At 37.3% G+C, this 22,818-nt stretch overlaps 1 protein-coding gene and 1 long non-coding RNA gene across 3 annotated transcripts in view; one reads left to right on the top strand and one right to left on the bottom strand.

Annotated features, from left to right (window-relative positions):
* The window catches only part of LOC121646206 (limbic system associated membrane protein), a 550,922-nt gene that overhangs the window by 109,582 nt on the left and 418,522 nt on the right, over nucleotides 1-22,818 (bottom strand). The window lies entirely within an intron of this gene.
* LOC121646207 lies at nucleotides 15,584-20,475 on the top strand. Its single transcript, XR_006011588.1, has 3 exons — nucleotides 15,584-15,594; nucleotides 19,449-19,455; nucleotides 20,385-20,475. It is a non-coding gene; the product is annotated as an uncharacterized LOC121646207 (long non-coding RNA).

Here is a 22,818-nt window from a genome sequence, read left to right as displayed (position 1 = left end):
CAATTAAAAAATAAATTATGATTTAAAGTTAAAGGCCACATGTCATCACGCTCTATGTAAGCATGAGCAGAACAAGACGTTTTGCAAAGGAATTCTTTATTCTTAGCATCAATTTGCACATGCATACACAACCTCAAACAATGCAACAATATTAAATCAGTATAATCTTACTTTGCCTGATAAAGATTTGGTTGCCATTGTTGGTGTCTAACATATAATGTTAGACACCAACAGTGAAAAAAAAGTGAAGAAAAAAATTACCTCACGTGAAATGAAACTGAGTTGGTTTGAAATCAACAGATCAGTGAACAAAGTTGTTTGTCATGACCAACAGACTGGGCTGGTTTACATCCTCTCAGCTCATGCTCTGCTGCTGCTACACATGATGCATCCCACATCCCCCCGTGACAAGGCAATTGATCTGTTGTGTTCTCTCACTTGTGTCTGTCTTTAAGTTATAAATCACAGGAGGGAGTTTAGGAGTCTAAATAGGAAACTAAATCCAACTTTTTTTTCTCCTTTGTTTTTTATTGTGCTGGTCTTTTGTGAAAGGAATGTTTTGTTAATCCAATTTCTACCTAACCTTAATGTTAATAGAACATTTCTGAATGCACTTTGCAGGCATTTCTTTTAGTTATTTATGCAGGCATTAATTGTTTTCTTAACATTTAAAGAGAATCAGAAAGGTAAAACCTGCCATCTCATTGTTCTTAAGACTATCAATCTCACAAACACTAATCACCGTTTTTAAAACATGTAATTGTACTCTAAAGTGAGCTGTTTGTCCATTTTCCAACTTTCAGACTTACAATAAAGACTTTAGAGATGGAAAAATCTACTGTAGCTGTGTAAAGTGGTGCAGTGAAAAACTGAAATTATTTTTGCCATTTTGTTGAGTCATGTGACTGTAGGAAACTGACCTTGTGATAAGTATTGCCTGAAACATCTCCTAGTTATCAAGGAAAACATTGTCGTCCAAGTCAATAATTTAAAATGGGCTGTTATCAATGATGGACAATATACAAATATCCTACACATGCAGCCCGAGATGTTGATAAAAGTGTCTTGGTTGAAAATTTCCAACATACTAAATAGCTGTTTATCAATATATTGTCAAGATACAATTGCATAGTTAATGGGGTTAACTTTTTCTTTGAAATTTAGATATCTGCTTAAACTTGGGGAAATGTTGAATTTTTAAAAATCTGATTAAATAAAAATTCACAGCCTGTAAATTGGGCCTAGCCTGCCACAAACCGCGGGATGTGTGAAACTGTTAGATGTAGTTTAATTTGTGATCTAATGGATGGCACCCTAGCTTCAAGATGACACAATGTATGCCATGGAAAACAGTTGGTAAAACAACCTCATTTTATGATTATGTTTCTAAAAAATGCTGATTTCCACCTAAGTGGAATAGTGGAAGCACCACATATAAGTGAATCAGCACTGGCCATTCAGTATTGAGTGACTACCTGTTATTCAACACAGTGAGATAAGGAAGCCCTCTTGCAAGAGGTTAGTGAAAATGATCAACAATATTGGAAAATTTTAATTCCTTTTGTATCGCTTGGGAAGATAATTTTAAAAAACTGTAATGGAGCTGGAGCATGTTTTAAAATTTCATATCACAGTAAAATCTCATTCCACGGTACAGCTATAAAGGCCAATTTATGCTTGACACAGAAGACAGATACGCAGACGGATGGACAGTTTCATCCATCTTCTGCGTTGGTTACGAGCGTAATTATGACAGTGCTTAGCAGAATAGCTGACATGCGACCAGCAAAAGAAACAAACCAAAGAAGAAGAATGAAGACAAGGACAACTATAGAAATCGCAGGAGCTTTTGAAGAGAGGATATGGGATTGTTTTAGGGCGTGTTGAGGGGTTGAAAACAACTTCATACTGGTCCATTATGCCAACAAACGGTGTCTGAAACTGACACCAGCTCACAGGACAGAACTCTGAAATTAGCACAGCCCGAGGAACTGACGCAAAAGACACATGGAAGTATAAGGACAGCGACGTACAGTATGACTGTTTGAAATCGACGTTGCTATTTACGCACATAAGGGGAATAAATGGGCCTGAAGACACACAGGATGAAGATGAATATAATACTGAAGACTTGTAACAGTCACCTCAATAAGGTCCAGATTCATGGGAACTTGACTGTGTGTGCTGTGTAAGGATATGACAGGAAGCAGCTCCACTTTTAGAAAGCATTCGCTTCACATTGATTGCAGTTGATTATTACATCGATTCACCACAGTATCTTTAGGGTATTATGGTGATAGTAGCGTGGAAACATAATTCAAATACAAAGATTTGCATTTGTACTTCAAATTAATTTCAACCTGACTAATGAAAAAAAGTGACAAGCTAGCAAACAAGCTAACCATCCACTAGCTTGACATTTACCCCGGTTCACACTATCTTGATCTTCAGTAGGATTTAGCCAACAGTGATACTAAGTGCATGTTTAGTGGTTCAAACATCTTTTTAACAAATTATCACTCGTGTTTTTTGTAGAAAGTCCTTAAAACCAGAATGAGAATAGTTGCTAACATGAGCCACCCTTCATCTACGCTAGTGAAGTTTCATTCATCCAAAATAAATAGATTATTCATATGCTTAGCAATATAGGAATAGTCTACATTTAATATGGTAATAAAGATGAAAAACATTTATATGCAGGAACGTGTTGTCAAAATAAAACTGAGAACCTACACACTGGTCTCATGTTCATTAAATAAAAGGAAACGTATCTGCTGCATTATCGTGCCTATTTACTATCTTTTCATCATTTTACTATCTGTGTTTATGCAAAGACAAAATTCAAAGACATATCTTGCTGATGTTCATATATACCTGTATCTCATGTGAAAAATATTCCCTTTTGATCACAGCAGCATCAAGGCAAATATTCAATCAGTCCCAAGATTCTCATCTCAGGACTAAATCTTGAGTTGATGGACTGTGGGCTTAAAGTGTCCTCTGAAGTGACTTTGGGTCTAAAGGTTCAGCTTTAGATTTGTCTGGATACTTGAGCTGTGGCTGTGTGGCACCTTGCCAGTATATCAGTGAGAGTCAGTGGCTTTGTTCTGACAGTCTGGGACATAGACTGATGGTTATAATCTCCTCCCAAGCACACACTCTGTTGATCTATTCATTAAATGAAAAATCATCAAAGAAGCAGAGTTCAGAATTCTTTTTCTGTGTTGGTGGAAAGATTGATCAAATAAAAAGATATCTTTGTGAACCAAACCAATTTGGTATCCAGTTAGATTGTTAATGATGTCCAATTTGAAGGAGAGTGGGTGGTAGTGGGTGGAATGTGAATGGTAGACACTTTTGTGACAATTAATCCTTTTATCCAATTTCTTTAAAAGCAATTCTGTGGGTACGGACTGACATGTCAAACAAAATAACACGTGTAAAGGCTGGACATTCTTGAAAAACACTGTCAGAACAGAATGCTGTACAAAGAATATGAGGAAACAAAGGCATCTTAGGTGTGCATCACATACATTTTTGATAATCTATACATAATCATGTTCCTCTGTATTAAAACAACAGTGTCCCATCAATCGATATCCCCAGTTTAAAGCAAACTGTGTGGGGATCTCTGTTGTAACACATCAGCATTTAATAGATTTGTAGGGTCTTTCCTCTCATTGCTTTGATTTTGGACCTGCAACTGTTTCTTAATACAGAAGCAATATTCACTGACAAAGCTCGGTTATATAATCTATGCACTACTCATCAAGCAAAACATGGCAGAGGGCTGAGCTGAGGTGGCAGATATTTCCCTCAGCAGTAGTGTACGTTTGTCTGGAAAACAACTCCAGCTGAAAATTGCTCAATTTCTGCTGTGTAGAACATTTACAGGAATACACCATTTACACCTTATTGCACCATTGCAAGTGTGAAAATCCAAATAATACAGCTTCAACTAAACAGTCCTGATGCTTGGAGAACTCTGCTGATGCTTCAGGGACAATCCATAGCTATCAACAAATATTCATTTTTATGAGATGAAGTAATTTAATACATTGTTTTTAGAAATTGTATGCATTACACCTTCAATAGCATGTAATACATGCTTTGAAACAGAATATTGTAATTGCAGATAATGTGCGTTTCCTCTTTCAATGTTTAAATTGTGTGTTGGTGGCTGCAGAATGGATAATGAAGCATTAAATGACAGACCCAAAATTACTAGAGGTATTCAAGATCATGTACCCTTAGAGCAGTGGTTCCCAAAGCTTTCATGCAGTGCCCCCTTTTTATAGACAAGTATAATAATCTCAAACAACCCGCCCTCTGAAACGCATGGTTTTATTCCACCTTATTTAAAACTAACTTTGAATTGTTGTTTTTTTGTTGGTTTTGTTGTGAAATGTAAAATGTTAGAATTTCTTTCTTGTGTCTAAATACAGTTTTCAACTAAAGAAAGACATTGTAATCAGGTTTCTCTGAGCTCAGTTTTTGCATACATGAAATAGTTCAGCTTGACACTCCTCATTTACAGCATTAATAACATTATGTGTATAGTGTACAATGACATAATAAGTCACAAGGTATTTTTATAGCAAAAAGAGGATTTTGTTCAGTTTTGTGTCAGTATATTTACTACAGTAAAACATCTGAAGACTCCTTCCAACACTGACTTTCTTAATTACGAGCTATGACACTGACCTGATTGGAATGGCTCTGCAGAGATCTTTCCCCTTTAATTTCTAAAGTAGAAGTTCATCTTACATTTGGACTCCTGACAGCAGTGGGAAAAATGCATTCCTTATAGCTCTGAGTACTTGAAGAGCTATTATCTTTATTATACAAAGAATATGCTAGCATTACTTATTTTAAGTAATAGAAACTGGGAAAATACTTGAGCATAAAACAGTCAAGTTAACTTAAAATTAACTTTACAGGAGTGCATTTATATATGAACCATTGATTTTTAACAGAAAACACTGCCTCTACACTGGAAAAAAAGGTCAGTGGACCAATCAAAATAAACAGATGCCTTCAACTGAAACTTATTGAGCCGTGAAACAGAAAAATGCTTGCAATTAAAAATAAATATCTTTTAAGCAGTATGGACAGTAGTTTAAGTATTTATAAGGAATATTATATTATAAAGGCACACAGTCAGGTATTGTATAAACATTTAATTCTTCATATTTATGTGTAGCAAAAGCCTAAAGAAATCCATAATGCTTAAGCAGAAGTAAAAGGAGCTGTTAAAATATTTTGCAGCTGCCAATCTGCTTTAAAAGAATTCAAGGATTTGACCAGTGATTTTCAAAGCAATAAAATTGCCGGCAGGCTTTTTTTTTTATTATTTATTATCAGTATGCAGATTATGTTGTATATTTAATTGTTATAACACACAAAGTTCATGTTTATGTGGTTGGAAGTTATCTGCTGTTTTCTTTATTTTTATTTTGTGGGTTTGATTTTATCACAGCTCATGAATTTAACAGCCCACTGACTCCACACATGCAGCTGCAAAGACACTGAGTGACCTGTGTTCCAGCTTGGAAGATAATCAGGGATGAGGCTCTGCCTTGAGACAAAGATCCAAATGAAAGTGTTTAACAGTCAGCTCATCAACATACACTGCAGCCCAGTTCATAAATTTGCCATAAGGGCAAGGTCATGAAAAGATACTTCAGACTCTTCTTAAGCAATGGATTAATGTGCCATTAAGTCACTATCAAAACTGGTGTTTTTATTAAGAGCCACATCCTAAACCAGAACCAAAAAAGGATTTAGCACTGCGTCTGTGAATGCTGGTAATCTAAAGTAAAGCTCATTTAGATTTACAGATATACACCAGGCTGCTGGAGAAGAAATTAACCTATTTGTGATAGTATTTAAAGACATGAGAATGTACTTGTTAATCCGTTAATAGTGAGGATTGTGTTTTGTGTTTTGAACTTGAAAAATGGTTAATCCATGAAAGAGAAATAAAGTGCTACACAGAGGAAATAAAAAAACAACATGAAAAGCCAAACTTTCTGTTTTCTTTGGTAATTACAAAGAGCAAAGTCGTGGCGTAGAGGGATAGCAGTGGAAAGGGAGCCACACGGACACAGTTTGAACTAGTTGGATTTGTGATGCCACTTTCTCTCCACATATCCTCAGAGAGTGAATTCCTAATATCGGTGTACTGTGTATGCCTGTGTGTGTACCTTTGAGCGAGTCTGAGGGAAAAGCCGAGGAGAGCTTATTACCAGGAGACACAGCAGAAAGGCATTGCTGCCATTCCGGTCTTTGGCTAATGAAGTGCATGTCAGGGTGTGTGCTCGTGTGGTGGTGTGCTGTGTGTACAAGCAAGGCGATGCATTTTGTAATGCTTTTTCAAACTACTGGATTGGAAACTATGTATTGACATCCTTCTTTAAAAGCCTGGGGCAGAACATTTGTAATTATCTGTCGTGTAAGGTCAAAATCACTGAAATAGCTTTTTTCATCCAAATGTTTTAACTCGGTCACTTTATTCTCAGTTGTTTACATACTGCAGAGCAGAGCTTGAGAATCATTCTCATCTTGATTTTCCTTGGAATGGCAACTGTTTGCACCCATCTAAAGCCTTCATTATTTGCAACCCTCATGTACTGCATCAACTGTGCTGCTGGAGCTGAATTAATGCAGCACTTGCATGTTTTTATATTATAATTTATACCTCATTTCCTATTGTACATGGCCTGTAATTCTGTCTGATAACTTTGCATATTTTTCTAGATGGATAAATTTCACCAGGAGTCTCTAACGTTAGCAATTTTCTAGGCCAGTTTTATGGTTTATGGGCTTTAGTGACAGAATAATAATATATAAAATAAAAAAAATAATATAAGTCGAATGATCATGCAAAAGAGAATGATCTGTTGTCACTTTTTAAAAAAAGACATTAAACATGATGTATGTGCTCATAAGTTACACAGCTTTCCATTATTTAAATAAAGTTAGTTAAATATGATTATGACATTCCTGCTTGAACGTGACTAAATGCAAAGATAGTTGTACCTGTTTATCAAATGTTTGCCCTCCGAAATCCACCACAAAAGTTCAATGTTTGAGTTAATTTTGCAGAGATTTTAGATAGAAAAGAAAGAATATAGAGGTAGATTTTGGCACATCTATCAGAGTTTATTGTGGCTCTCACATAAATTAACTGACTTCAAGTTAACTTACAAACGAACACATTAAAGTGTATAAAAATCAACATAATGCTAATAAAATGAGTGTTCTCATTCATCATCTTAATTTGGTTATTGCTTACCCCAAACATAACTTATTTGGTTCAACAGAAACTCCTGTTTGCATGGCCATTATGGTCTTAATCAGGTTAATATCCGCATACTGCTGAGTAGAAAAGCATAGCTAGTGATAAATGAGTGCAATCAAAAATGCCATATTAACTTATGTAATGTCAACATTTGAGGGATGCTCCATTACTGAAGGAGTCATTAAACTGAGCTCCCAGAACAGGCGACAGTCTAATTTCCATGCTGTCTTGTGTTTGTGGTCCACACTTACTGTTATTACTGAGTTTATATTATCATGTATTTTAGCTCCCGTCAAGCCCAGACCTGAAAACATAGTCACTTTCCTGTATTGAGGTAAAAACCTGTCTATCCTGCAGCTTACACACCCCTGCAAGAAAACATAGTGGGCATAAAGCGATGTTTACACTCTCCAGTCTACTCTCACACATGGGAAGAGGAATTACGCAGCGGTGGTCTCCAAAACGAATGGCTTGCCTCAGGCCTGCTTCCAGATAGAGGTGATCCTGAGCTCCCTGGTCTTGCAGGTAAAAAAGTATGTGCTTGTGCATGTCAGTATGTCTGTGTGGAGCTGTGATGTGTTTTAGCGCTTTGGGGCTTGTTATTCTGTCAGTGCAGACAGGAACTTGAAAATGTCAGGTTGTATCCCAAAAGTGCACCAAATGTATGCTGGAGATTTTCCAGCAAATGAATGTGTGCAGCAGAGGCATTAGATGGGAAATGTGGACAAATGTGCCTTGTGAGAATGGAGGAACTTACAGGTATGTTTAAACAGAGTGATGTGAACAAAAAGCAGCCCACAAAGTCTGCTTGAGTTTGACGCAACGACTTTAATGAGGATCCAGCTGCTGGATGTTGATGGGGAAAGTTATCAGAGCAGACTGAAAAGACCAGACGGATGTTGCTAGTGTTGTATCGATGGATGAACAGATGGATGGGAAGACAAACAGATGACAGATGAATGACACACAGATTCTCACTGAGATGAGTGATGGTCTGATGATGGATGGATATTTTACTTGTGTCGTATTTGTACTGTAAATGCGTTGACAGATTGTGATGCAACACTGGCTCTCTACACCTGGGGTACGTGCGGTGCTGACAGCTGCTCATTCACCCATCATTTACATCTGGCACAAGATGCATGAACCATATATAACCTCTCATTATTATGAACCTAACTGTGTTACAAGCCAGTTAAGACAAGCGTACCTGCTTGGCTCTTGTCAATAATGCTGGATACTGCTGCTGACGAAGCAGTTCTAACAGGTGTGTTGCTTATGTGTTTCTGCATATCTAACATGTATTAGTAAATGCATGAAAAGTGAGAACACTGTGATATTTTAAAGAACCTGCCTCCAGATTTGTTTTACCCTACTACCAAACTATTTTTATTTGCAGGTTTATAGCTATAAGAATCTTAAGAGAGATTAAAGCTTATATATTTTATTATACAGGCAGTGCTGAATTAAAATGAAAAGAGAGAAAGATCTTGGTTTAAAAAAAAAAAGAAAGATATACAAACAGGGTTTCAAATGCAGTAATACTGCTTTGGTCATTTTCATTTGTCCAGAGTCCAGATCAAGGCTTCTTAGAAGAACTTGTGTCTAGGTTGTTTCATGTCTAACTGGGTCCTAGTGTGGGCGATACGAAGTGGACCTGATAGCAGGTGAAAGCCCGCAGACAAAGCTGGCATTGGTTTTTATTATAAACAGAAAAAAAAATGTTAGCAGTCATTGTTACAGGAAGTAGCCATAAATAGACTAAGCTAATTCAGTCAGCAAGACTGTACTAAAGTATTTTAACTGACTTAAATTATTTCCATAGGTCACTAATGTTAAATAAGTCACAAAGTTTGTTTTGATAAAATTAACTTTAAATTAATAAAAGCAATCAGTTTTGTTTACATGACAATAGAAAAAAACTTTATTATTGTGTTAGTCTGACAACAATCTGAGTTTTAAGAATGCTTTTAAACATATTATCCTGCTGAAATTACATAATATCAAACTGAAAATTGGGCTAATGCACTCAGATTATGTGGATGGAGGTCAAATACCTTCTTCATGTGCTGCAAATGTTCAACTAGACTTAAATAAACTAAGCTTTTAGACTTTTGCATGTCTTTGTCAGGGCAAAAAAATGTATGTTAATACAACTGAATTCCTCATTTGTGACTGTAAAATTAATTAAGCTTCAGTTTGTTGCCTTATTAATCAAGTTACCTCTAAAGACAATGTGTATTTCCCCCAGTCTCCAGTGTAGAGTCATTATTCGCACATGAATGTGAATGGCTCTATTACCTTCTCTTGAATACATTGGGGGACGAAAAACAACTGAAAACATACTGTAGATGTTTTAGGATATTTAGTCCTAAAATCTCTTTGTCTCTCTCAGTCTTGTGAATATGTGAAATGTGTGAGTTGTTGTTGCTAGCATTAGCAGTGCTAGCATTCAGGTATTCACTGTGACACCTCTCCAGGTGAGTGTTCACTGTTGTGTTAACCATCTTCAGTGTTTTTCCTTCTTATAAAATTCAAATGAGATCCAGAAATGACATTTTATGGTGCACTAAGTTATTAATGGCACTATTTAAAAAATCATAATTTGGCTCTACCTCAATGAGAGAAGCTGATTTGGGTCGTGTAGGTGTTTTGTAACAGTGGTGAAGAGAATCCACCAAAACTACTTTTTCCTCCGAACACGCTTCGTCTCTGAGGCCAGAGGTCTTCATCCTCAGTTTTCATTCGTTATGAAGAGTTTGTTAAGGCCCATGTGTCTCTATAGTTTGTGTGCTGTGGTTACAAGACTGCAAAGCTGCGTTTGATTAGTGAAAACGCAGCAAGTACAACAACGCGGTAAAAAAGGTGCATTTGAGAAAAATATACACTAAACTTTGATGTCAAGTAGGGGGCCACAAAATATCATTCCACGGCTGCAAGTTTGAGACCCATGATCTGCAGCATCAGTATGTAGAAACTCTACTTTATTCCAGCTTAGCTAGCTTCTGGCTAGTACAGATTAAAAGTTAAACAGCATTTTTTTAATGTAGACAAAACCACACAGCTTCACATTGGAACCTCTTTTCTTCCTCCTGTCAGCAGATATCAACATCTCTTGGACAAGATGTTGATATCCATCGTTGATATTTATATTAACCTGAGATGCGCTCCACAATAACCTGTCCCTCCCCCGCTCTTGTAGCGCACACAAGCTCTAAACGTATTTTAAGAATGAACAGCTTTGGTAAAAGTGAAACTCCTCCTTGCAGATCATGCAGATCACTTTTAATTAATTGGTTGTTCAATCCATGATCTTTTTATACTTAAACTGATCCATAAAGCCACTTGTGCATGCATTAAAAATGTTAATGCGGTTAATTACATGAATTAGTTACCACTGGCAGCACATTATTTTTAACAGTCTTACTTTTTACCCTGCTAACATTCATATATGGTGGCTATATAACCAGAATATAAAACTGGGCACTCCTTTTAAACTATAAAAAGGTGTGGGTTGAATTCTGAATAAAGCCAAATGGCCTCATTTTTTTTCTAACTTCTGAAGGCCTGGAATCTGCCAACTGTAAATTGAAGGGTTTCAAGTATGCATGGGAGGATCTTTTAACACTGAAAATCTGTTGACAGCAAATAAGTCTCCCTGTGGTTTCTTATAGCAATCACCATCTTGACTATCTCTGGCACACTCTTCTCCACCCAATAATCCTCCCCACTCCACTGTTGCTTCCTATTATATCTCTTTGTTGTCTTAATCATCACTCTTCTCTGGTGAATTACCCTCCTTTCCTCCATCTCCCCCTTCGCTTTGCTGTGATATTGGGGCTGTAGCCTGTGGACTTGTTGGAATAAACACAACAGCCTTCCATCTTTCTTGCTACAGGCTATTCTCTTATCCCCATTAGACAGCACTCAGAGGAAAGAGGCCGCCAACAAACAAATGGTCTGCCCATCCACAGACACTACGAAACATTTGCATGGACACATATGAAAATAAATAAACACATGTGTTGAAACTTTTAAAAGTGTCACCCGAGGACAAGCAAATCTTCACTTTTAAATTTATAAAGTTAAATATGAAGTAATTTTTTTTTTACTTTCTTTTTTATATTTGTGTGTTTGCCTCAGATGGTTTCCTCAATGTGTCGCTGCAGGTTTTTAATGAACTGATCGCATTAGTCACCTTTTTTTCAATTTGAGGGGTCAATGAGCCGTAGATAAACCAAATAAGTGGACATATTAATGCTTATATGTGCTTTTATATAAATATTATTATCACAGTCTATCCTTTAACACAGCTTGAACCCTCTTAGAAAATTTGTTTATAAATTCTTCAAGTGTTCTTCAGGAGTAGTTCTCCAGGCTTCTTGAATGACTGTTGTTGGAAGTTGGCTGCCTTTTATTCTATTCTCTGTAAAATGATTCCACACTTCTTTAATAGTGGTGAGGTCTGGGTTCTGTGGAGGAGTTATAATTCCATAAGACCTATTACCACTGATTTTCAGTCCAGTACCTGTATAATGAGGCAATCCTCTTCCTTTTCCCCAGTTCCATTTCTTAAAAATGTCATCCTGATAGTCACCCTTCCTTGGAGAACTTGTCTGTTGAGGATTTCAGGAGCTTAAATAGACACCACTGGACTTAGATTTCTTGGTTCTTGGTAGTCATTCAACCTCTCATCCGGAAGCTTTCTTCATTTCTGACCAGGTGATGTGGCGTTTAGGCTTGTAAGAACCAAGCCTTTGTTTAGGTTTTTAGGATTATAATGACCTAGATGACTTAGAATCTGCACCAACATGCTTTTGTTGAGATTTTGATCAACTAGAAATGGAAAAGCTGAAGAAACAGATCCAGAACTGTTAGCTATTTTTTAAGGAAATCACTTTTAGACATCATTCATCTGCTGTAGATCATTTTTTAGGATTGTCACTTCTTTTTTTTTTTTTTTTTGTCCTTTAGTTTCTTCAGTTTATTGCACACCTTGCTGAGATATGCAAGGCTGTCACCTACTTGGTCTGGGGAATCACTTGTAGGTGCAAAAATAATTTTTTTTTTTCTGTTGAACTGTACTGTGAGTTGCATTTTTTGTAGATTCAACAAATGCAACTGAAAAAAGGGCAACAAATTCTGTGTTTTTTTTCATAGGCTGTTAGTAATATTACATTACATGCAGGCACCTAACTCAATGGACCAGCATCACATGCTGGTTTCTTGAGTAGGTGTCTTTTTATGCTTGATTGAGCCTCAGCCTGTTAAGTGGCAAAAACAAACAAACAACCAAAAAAACAATTCTTGGTCAGGTACAAGAACTGGACTAAAATATGTGAGGATAAAGCTGCCAGTCCAGAATGAAAAAAAACACAAAGAGAAAATCCTTCAGAAAGCCTTGAACTATTGCTCAATACCACTTTTAATAATTACAAAAAAAAAACAAACCCTCTGGCTGCTTGGAATCAAAATATAAAAAAAAAATGGCATTTGCACAATACTGTAAATGTTTATCAGTTTTAGCCTTTACTAACAACATGAGCTTGTGCAAACGCGTGTGTACAGTATACTGACCTACATGATCAAACATTGAACATGAATAACTCATCAGACTTGGAATAACTTCAGTCTTTGTTATATTCTCAGCCTTTTCTCATGTGGGTTGTGCATTTTACATCAATCAGACTTTACTTTTGCCAAGCTCATGTGAGACTTCAGGACTTTCTTTCACTCTGTGCTTCAGCACTTCTTTCTTTATCACAGGCACACACACACACACAGAGCAGAAAGAAAAAAAGATTGACACAAAGAAAGAGAAGGATTAATTAGCATTAAGAGTTTGAACATGACAATAATGTTTGTTATAAAAAATAATTAAAAAGATGGAAATCAATACGAACGTTAACATTTTACCAATGTTATTCCATGTTTTTTCTTATTTTTATTTCAACCAGCACAACCCATTAACATACCAACTCTAAATGTCCACCGTCACATATCTGATGATTGATTACATTTGTCAGATTCCTACATGGGAGTGGATTTAATGTCGATGAACATAAGATTCCAAATTACACAAGCACCTTATTCCTTGCTTCTTAACCTTTTAACTGCCTGCTTTATCATTTGGTAAGGTAAATTTTTAGAGTCTCTAAAAAATTTTAATAGAAATTTATGGAAATAAATCTGCCTGAGTCATCTTTATTACTTGAATTGGTAATTTAACTATTGTTACTATAATATGAACTGTTATTTCCACTGTTTGTTAAATAAAAACATCATTTTTTTGTTATCACTGTCTTATTGAAATGAAAAAAATGCAAAGAAATTAATTTCATTCCTTTTTTCTTTTAGTGCAAAAATGATAGGGTTAAGGGCCTTACACACCAAGCTAAACAATGGCCTTCTGGGTGTGTCCCATCAGGTCTGGCACCATTTTTATTCCAACTGATGTTTTCATGTCTGTTGATGAGACTTTTTCTGTTTGGCTGTTAAGTGTAGTTAAATAATCCATTATCTTTATCATCATCATCTTCAACCAACAGGCCAAATGTTATCAATGCCCCATCCCACAAAATCAGCAAAGTGGCTGTGTCTTTGAATTACACACAAATCATGTTGAGTGAAATACAGTGGTGTAAACCAAACTATGCTTCTTTTTTTATTTATTCTTTTACTGATGCAGTCTTTTTGTTTTTTTCGTTGAAAAATACACATAAAGTACTGTGCCCTTTTAGAGTTATGTCTTGGTGGATGTATTTGCGCTGGCAGCGGGACATATGTTTTGCGTTGTGTTTGAATGCTATTGTTTTCCCCAGGTGCTTGCATCATGAGGAAACCCAGCAGCGGTCCTTCTGTTACTGCGAATGTTTTTTAAGTCAGTTTGGTCAAAAAGAGCCCTTAAAATTCTGGACATTCATAGTATCTCCAACTTTTACTTCACTACAAATACTATTTTTCTTCCCATCGTGACATTGAACGGAGTCGAGAGTGATTTATTTCATTCAGAGGCTCCACTTCCAGGTTATAGCGTTCCTTTTCTTGGCAAACCCCCACCCTCCTTCAGGCGTGTGAGGCGTTCTGAAGCTTTGCTTCAATCACAGCTCAACTCAACATGTAACAGAGTGAAAATGAAACTCTTCAGAACAGTGTGTGCAAAGTGTTATCAACATGAGACCGGTAATAATGAAAGGAAGGGGTGACGCAGAGAAAGGAGATTTTAGGGGCATGGGTAAGAGTGTATGGAGGTGGGTAATGTTTCAATGTCAATCTGTCATTCAGCTTCAGGGCTGAATGACAGATGGGGAGGGAAGTGTAAGTAAGTAAGACTGACAGACAAACAGAAAGCAAAGTGCAAGCAGCAAATGTTTTAGGAAAACACAAAAAATACAAAGAACACAAAGAAGGGAATTGAAAAAGCTATTTTAAAAGGCTGCTTACAAGTGGAGGCTGTCATTTCATGTGAATAATGAGTTTTTGAACCAAATAAGCCCACATGATCAGACAGAACAAAGCAAAGGACAGAAGTCCTGTTGTTGCTGACCAAATTGGCTCCTCCCTGAAAACAGTGGGCTAAACTCCGAACAAATCTGACGTGTGTGTGAGGGAGAAAGAGGGGGAGATAGTGTAGGTTGAGCAAGTTCCAAACAGATTTGGAATGCATAAGAGGGCCAAATCTCTATTCCCCCTAGAAGGCTTTAGTGAACTGATGGTGAAACAATATGATTACACACAGAATACAAAAGTGTTCTTCCAAACACTGTTTACGGAGACTGTTTCCTGGATAAATACATTATATGCCATTAAGGACAATCTGGTTTATTTTTAGTTAACTGAAACTGGCGTTGTAGAATAGCAAAAAACCCCTCCAGTGCAAACTTGTACAAATCAAGTTTGAAAAATGCAATAAGGTTTTCATGTCATGAGTCATGAGTTGGGAGAGGAGCAAGTGGCAACCTCTAGCGGTGAAATGTGAGGCCTATGCGGAAGTGCAAAAAATTGCAGTTCGCCCCTCATCCACTAGAGGCTCGCTCAAAAACAGAGCAAATCCCCATAGACTCCCATGTTAAAAAGGCCAACTTCACAGCAGAAATAAACATGTTTAAACCCTGGTACAAAAGTCCATTGTAGAATTAAAAGGTCAAGTTTAACTTCATGACAACTGGGAGGGGGGTGAATTTTTTTTTCTAGGTCATCCATTTGGATGTTTTTTAATCTTGAAATTTGGTATAATTAGATGCGTGTCCTTTTGATTGACAGGTATTCAATATCCGCGGTAAGAAGGGAGAGTGTAGCACAACCATGGTTTTTAGCCAGCTAACAGTGCGCCTTACCTTTAGCCCACCCACCTTCATTAGCCGGTTAGCTCACGTTAGATCCAAATTGGCTCAGTTGGCCCTTAGCTACAGGCAGCTTGGAGTTTGACAGACGTCAATCATCCACCCCCACATTCACAGCCCCCCTCTCAGCTCAGCCACTTTGCCCATTTTTGTATTTCCTGAAGCGACGGCAGGCGTGATGCCGCCATGATGGCGACGGTAGGAACCACCTAACGAGCTTCACTTTTGCTCTTCAGAAACCTACGGGTGACATCATGGAGGCTCCATCCATCTTTTATATACAGTTTATGGAGAGGAGTAGTTTTTTATTTTTTTCTGCTTTTTTCCTTAATCAATACAACTTCATATCTCCTCAACACTACCAAACATTCCATCATTTTTAGGATTTTAACTCTTTAAATTCCAGTATGATTATTTGAATGACTTATTACAAAAACACTGGTGATTAGAGTCTTGGATATGTCAAAGATTAACAATGAAACTGATTTGATTGCATTCATATATTTAATGCAGTGTCAGATTATTCCTCTGGTGACCTTTGTGGCCAAAAATGCCCCCACTGACTTACATTAACCCTTGTTGTTTACTAAATATTTATTACTATGTAATATGTCAAAGCGGTTGTAGTGCATTATTGTATTATTTTTGTATCCATTAGGGGCACAAGGCAAGTATCAGATTATGTACAATGGGGTTTTTACCATAAAGTGATGCAAAAGGTCTTAGAGACTGTATATATCAAATATGATACATACATCATCAAAGGGTTAAAACTACATATATTAGTCTCACATAAAGTAATTTATTCTTTAATGTCAGTAGTGGTATTTGCCATTTTACTGGATTCCACCAGATTTAACTGCTTTCCAATAGATGCGGAAAATACTTGCATTTATATTATGGAAGCTTGGGACCACACAGGGGGCCCTACAAGTAATTTGTGTGTGTGTCTTTGTGTCAAGTAATTTCTGACTATTACAATGTTGATTAGAAAATTATTTCACACTAACACATAAACACACACACAAATCTTGGTGCCCCATTCTTTTTATGTAAACAAAATATTTATAGTAGTTTATAGTTTATTGTGGGTGGACATTTTTAGCCATGAAGGCCACAAGAGGGTACAAAATGCATCAACCGAGCATAAAGATGTGAGAGAAAAAGACAAAGGATTTGTGAAATTTTACAAAAAAAGAGGTATTGCAAGAATTTGTGCCACATGGCCCAGCCAAAATTATCAAAATTACAAAAAAAAAAGACAAAAGTTGATAAAAAAAAATGGATAAAAATGCCCTGGGAGGGCATAAGGGTTTAGTTTATGAGTCAAAAGGATCATGGTCAGGTTTTAAATACCCTGTTCCACAACAAAAACAAACAGGTGAAAATGGTGCTAAAAAGACATTTATCAACAAACTCTGATGGAATATTTGTAAAATCTTGCTTCAATATTTGCATATAAAAGGTGAATAAAATGCATGTAAAAATAGGGACATTTAAGGCAATATAAAAAAATTAAGGTCATGGATGACTTAAGATATGTAACAGTACCTTTAAAGTCTGTACCTGAGTTTCATTTTGTCTTGATAGAACCTGGGTTTCGTTCATTCAGAACTAGGGCAACCAATGTCATGGTGGCAGTTCACATGACTGCACAAAATCAAGGATTACTGTGTAAGTAAACGGCTTAGGAGGTGTTTTTGAGACCTGATGTCCAACACCATTTATTCTCAGCCCTCCCTGACTGGGACCAGAAACTCACATGAAAAAAATTACATTTAACAGTCCCAAAAAACATTTTCATGCTGCTGAGGGTCAGTTCACGCTGCATGTCAGTAACCACAAGTGCAGTTCTTGTAGCCGGATCTGCGAGATCACAAATTTTCAGGTTAAACGTCTTGTCATCCATGATGAAAAAGAATAAAAAGAAATAAAACCATGAGACCCCCTGACCGATTGATGATGTAATGTCTGCATGTGGGCTTTTATTTTGAAATTTGCAAGAGGCTTTAACACTGTTCCCATGTCTGACTTCCTGTCTGGCCCTATATGAACTGCTGATCTTGACGCATTCTGGACGTGTGCTCTGTCAAAAACAGACTTGGTGTGTATGTTTAGCGGAAAGCCGCAACGAGGCGCTTGTGACACCAAACTATTGACTAAAATGACCACGAATAGGCTGTGGCACAACGGAACGCGGTACACACACACCCAATGGAAATTGGCCTTAAGAATAGTTTATGATTTATATTGACTACATGCATTTTGCATCACTAACTTATCTTCATAAACAACAGCAGGGTAATATTGCTTGCTTCTTATCGGTGATCTGCATGGTGAATAGGGGCCTTAAGACCATGTAATGGGTGCGGTTTGCTCAATGTGACATGGTGATAACAACTGATAATTGCTCCTTAATGGGCTGATGACATTTCGAGAAGGAGATGTGTCTTTGGGTGTTAAAATTGTTTTACACCACATTAACACTGACTGTATTTTTAGGTAATCGTTAAATTTGAGAAAGCTTGAAAAAAGTCAGTGAAAATCTCAGTATTGTTTTTGGCAGGCATCTCAGTTTTAGTCTTAGTTTTAGTCGTCATGACGAAAATGCTTATTAGTTCTAGTCACGTTTTAGTTATGTCTAAGTTTGATTGTTTTAGTCTAGTTTTAGTCGATGAAAACTCAAAAAGGTTTTAGTCTAGTTTTAGTCAAATAAAAAAAAGTATTAGTTTTTAACAAATTAATTTAGGTCAATAGTACGTATTAAAAAGTGGAATCAAGGTTGACAGGTTATAACAAGAATTGCAATTCATAAAACAAGTTAACCTTAATGCTTTTGCATAATAACCAGATCCTTTACCAGACTGATAGCTTTAGCCGAGACTTTCCCATCAACAGGGATGCACTGCTGCCGTGCTATACTTAACCGCTGTTGGGCAGAAACCTTTTATTTCTATATTTCAGCTTTTTTCATGAATTTATGCCCTACTTCATCCTACAAAAATGTCACACAAGAAAATAGTTGCTCTATAAGTTTAACATAAAGCAACACATTGTGAGCTTGTTTGGTTATTTTCATCAATAATTACAAAATTAAAAGGAATTGTTTTAGACTTAGAAGGTTTCCCAGCCAACAGCAAATACTGTAATCAATTACTCTTAAAAAGCAAAGAGCCACAACACCCTTACTTTGGTTACTGTGGCTTTATTTCTGAGAATATTCTGAAGTGCAATACTCCACCCTGAACATACACATGCCCAAAATATGAGCAAAGGATGAGGAGCACATGCTCAACTTGACCTGGTCTGCCAGAGAAATTATGATGGATTATAGTTAAAATACGTCCATATATCGTTTTGTCGCTTCCACCAAGCCCCTTTGTCGACGCTGCCGTCATGCTCCATTTATGTGTTATGGGATGTGTCTAAATCCTGTGTGTGTGGTTCAGCCAGCTCAGTGCGTGTGTGAGCGTGAGTGAACGTGCATGTGGAGAGAAACACGCATCGGGAGTGAAGAGAGCGGAGAAGTGGTGTAAAAAGTATGAACGAGGTCTTGTAATAAAGCTGTTTCTCAGCGCAACCGCTGCCTTTTCTTTCCTTGTGTTTCACCTCGAAGTGAAGGCTACTTCGGTCCTGGAGAAGGATCTTCCCCTTGTCCTCCAACCACGGTCAGAAGAGGAAAACAGTAAAGGTTAACATATGAATGAATGAACCGCTTGTCTGTGTGCGCTGCACGTCAGGTGGTGGGCGTGGCCAAGGAGCAGCAGCATTGCTGACTGACAGATTGTTCTCACAATACGCAGAAATGCCGTTAATTTTTAATGTCAGACAATCAACCCTTGAACATTTGCGTCTCGTCTCATCAACGAAATGTTACAAACGTCTCGTCATGTTTTCGTCATCAGAGAGCCATTTTTAGCTCGTCATTGTCTCGTTATCGTCATGAAAAAAAGGTTTGTCAACTAAATAATTTCGTCATCGTCATCGTTGACAAAAACAACACTGGATTGTCTTATATTTTTTTTCCCCATAAAAAATTTCAAAAGAAGCAAATGAATGTTAAGATTTGTGGCCAATTATCATAATACGGGAAGGATAATCTGTTCTAAAATAACATGTCAGCTCATTTCAAAGCACTGCACATTAGGGGGCTTCTTTCCTCTGAACTCACTGTTAAAATCTTTCACTGGATTATATTATAAATGTCAGTCAACTGAAAAGAAGCAGCTAAAACAGGATGAAAAACTAATAGAGGTAATAAAAGGTGACAAAATGTTGCTGAAACCTAATTGTCTCTGTTTTGTCAGATTTCTAAATTCATTTAGTGAAATGGATAATGAACATCGATGTCAAGTCAAGGGTAAGGTAGAGTTATTAGAGGTGTGGTGCTGCTTTACAGTTGCAACAATTTCTGTATCTACACTTATCAGCCACTTTATTGGGCAAACCCATTTAGTTCCTTGTTAACACAAATAGCTAATTAGCCAATCGCATGACAGCAACTCAATGCATTTAGTCATGTAGACATTGTCAAGATGAGTTGCTGAAGTTCAAACTGAGCATCAGAATGAAGAAGAAAGAGGATTTAAGTTACTTTGAACGTGGAATGGTTTTTTGGTACAAGATAGGCTGGTCTGAGTATTTCAGAAACTGCTGATCTACTGGGATTTTCACATACAACCATCTCTAGGGTTTACAGAGAATGGTCTGAAAAAGACAAAATATCTAGTGAGCAGAAGTTGTCTGGACCAAAATGCCTTGTTGTTGTCAGAGCTCTGAAGAAAATGGGATGACTGATTGGAGATGATAGAAACCTAACAGGCAGCCACATAACCACTGGCTACAACCAAGTTATAAAACACAACACAGAACACACAAAACACAAATCCATTGGGCAGATGAGCTACAGCAGCAGAAGACCACAGCAGATGCCTCTCCTGTCAGCTAAGAACAGGGAACCGAGGCTTAATTCACACAGACTCACCAAAACAGAAAGACGTTGCTGGTCTGTTGATTTTCCATTTTAGCTGCAACATTCAGATGGTAGGATCAGAATTTTTCATAAACAAAATGAGTGATATTTTCTTGGCATACTTTTGGCTCTGTAAAATAAATTTATCATTGTTTAAAAATGCCACAAATATTGTTGCTGAAAAGGTCCAGTTGTTATAATGCATAATGCACCATGTCACAAAGCTCAAATCATATCCAACTGCTTACTTGAACATGCCAGTGAATTCTAAGTACTCCAATAGACTCCACGTAAAACAGTTCTCAATCTAATAGAGCAGCTTTAGGATGTGGCGGAAAGGGAGTTTCTCATCATAGATGTGCGGCCGTCAAATCTGTAGCAACTGTTTGATGGTGTCTTGTCAATATGAAGCAAAATCTCTGGGGAATGTTTCCAACACCTTGATGATTCTATGACACGAAGAATTAAGGCAGTTTTGAAGGCAAAAGGCGACCCAAGCTGGTACTAGCAGTGTGTACTTGATAAGTGGCTGGTGAGTGTAATTTGATCTGTAAGTTCTCCTTGTGGGACACTTGTTTAACATAAAACTAATTTCTATTTCTTTTTTCCCAAAATTTTGCGTGTTGGGCACCTGCTATATATTCACTATCCACCCACAGTGAGTTTAAATCAAAGACAGAGGAAAATGTTTTCCTTGCAGAAACTCCAGAAATGTGCATCCAGTGGGGAGCCTCCAGCTTCCATCCCTTTCTGAGTTAATTGCAGACATAAATTAAGTCCTGAAAAACACATTGCAGGTTCCAGTTGATGCAGACTTCCTCTTTGCTCTGCTGCTCATGCCACTGGCAGGTTTTCTGTATGTGTGTCACACTCACACATACATTAAGTGATTGTGAGATGGAAGGCACGTCCACTAGGCGACAGAAAACAGCTGTTCAATTTCACACTTCCTCTCACTTTCACTCCACCTACGCTGTCTTTACCTGCACTCTCTGCAGCTACAACCCTCACTATTACTCCACCGCTACCTCCATATCCATCCAAACCATGTGCCCCGTGCTCCCTTCTGAATTTACAATTATGCCTTTCAGACAGCGGCCTCTTAGATTTTTCACACACAAACCGGCATGCACATGCATAAGCGCCAATACAGCTTGTGCTGACCCAGACCACTGGGCTGAGTCAACAATTTAATTATTTATCACAAGTCTCCTACAACATGCAGAGGGTCGTCCAGAAGGACTGGCAAGTTGTCATCTGAATAACAACAGCGATAAGTTTTTGTTACTCAGCTAAGCGTTTTTCAACTAATATGACAAATTGCAGTTCCCGTACCACAAGGCTGAAAATCATTACTTGTCATCAGTCAGTGGAGCTTTTTTCCCTTCCTCCAAAAGGCGAAGAGGGAGGGGGGGGGGGGGGGGTATATATTTCTTAAGTTAAGTCATAATACATTCATACATTCATACTGTACATTGTTCTTCCATTTTAAGGTTTGATTGGTGCAATTTAAATTCAATTTCACTTCCAATTTAAAATAAAAAGCTGCAATTACCTCTATTTACAGGCTCTTTACCAACCGCTTCTCCTCAGGGTATCAAATACTGCCATTCTGACAAAGCCAGTGAAGTCTCTGAGACATGCACATTGTGTCCTTTGGTGTCAGCACCTTGATGGCAGGCTACTTGACAAGCTGCTGCCTTAAATCTATGAACCAGGAAAGGATTAAGTTGGAATAATAAGTAGGATTTTCATGCTTGGAACGCTGGTTTACATCTGTGAAAGACAGCAAATTCACTTTGAATAAAAACAGCAGTTTGTTTCTCTTCTGTTTAAGTTGCTTGTTAGTCACAAAACTATATGATTAAGCCGAGGAATTAAATATAGATTTAAACACAGCCTTTCACAACATTTTATTTAAGTTATATATTAAGACGCACTGAAATATTGTTGGAAAGTTGGAAGTGACACAAACTTTTTAACCAGTTTATCAGAGGCTACAAATATTTTTCTTGGTGACCAGTTTTATCAGTTTTAGTTTTTCTCACTGTTTTAATTCTTGACATGTCATCAAGTTGACAGTAAACATCTCGTCGTGCTGCTAGATCATATTTACTGTCAACTTGGTGACTTAAGCTGCATCGTTGATGGCAAAATAGTGAAAATAATAACATAACTGCCAAATGTTAAAGAACTGGACT

Source organism: Melanotaenia boesemani, chromosome 9 (genome assembly GCF_017639745.1).
Source record: "Melanotaenia boesemani isolate fMelBoe1 chromosome 9, fMelBoe1.pri, whole genome shotgun sequence".
NCBI lineage: Eukaryota > Metazoa > Chordata > Actinopteri > Atheriniformes > Melanotaeniidae > Melanotaenia > Melanotaenia boesemani.
This window is presented reverse-complemented; position numbering and strand designations above follow the sequence as displayed.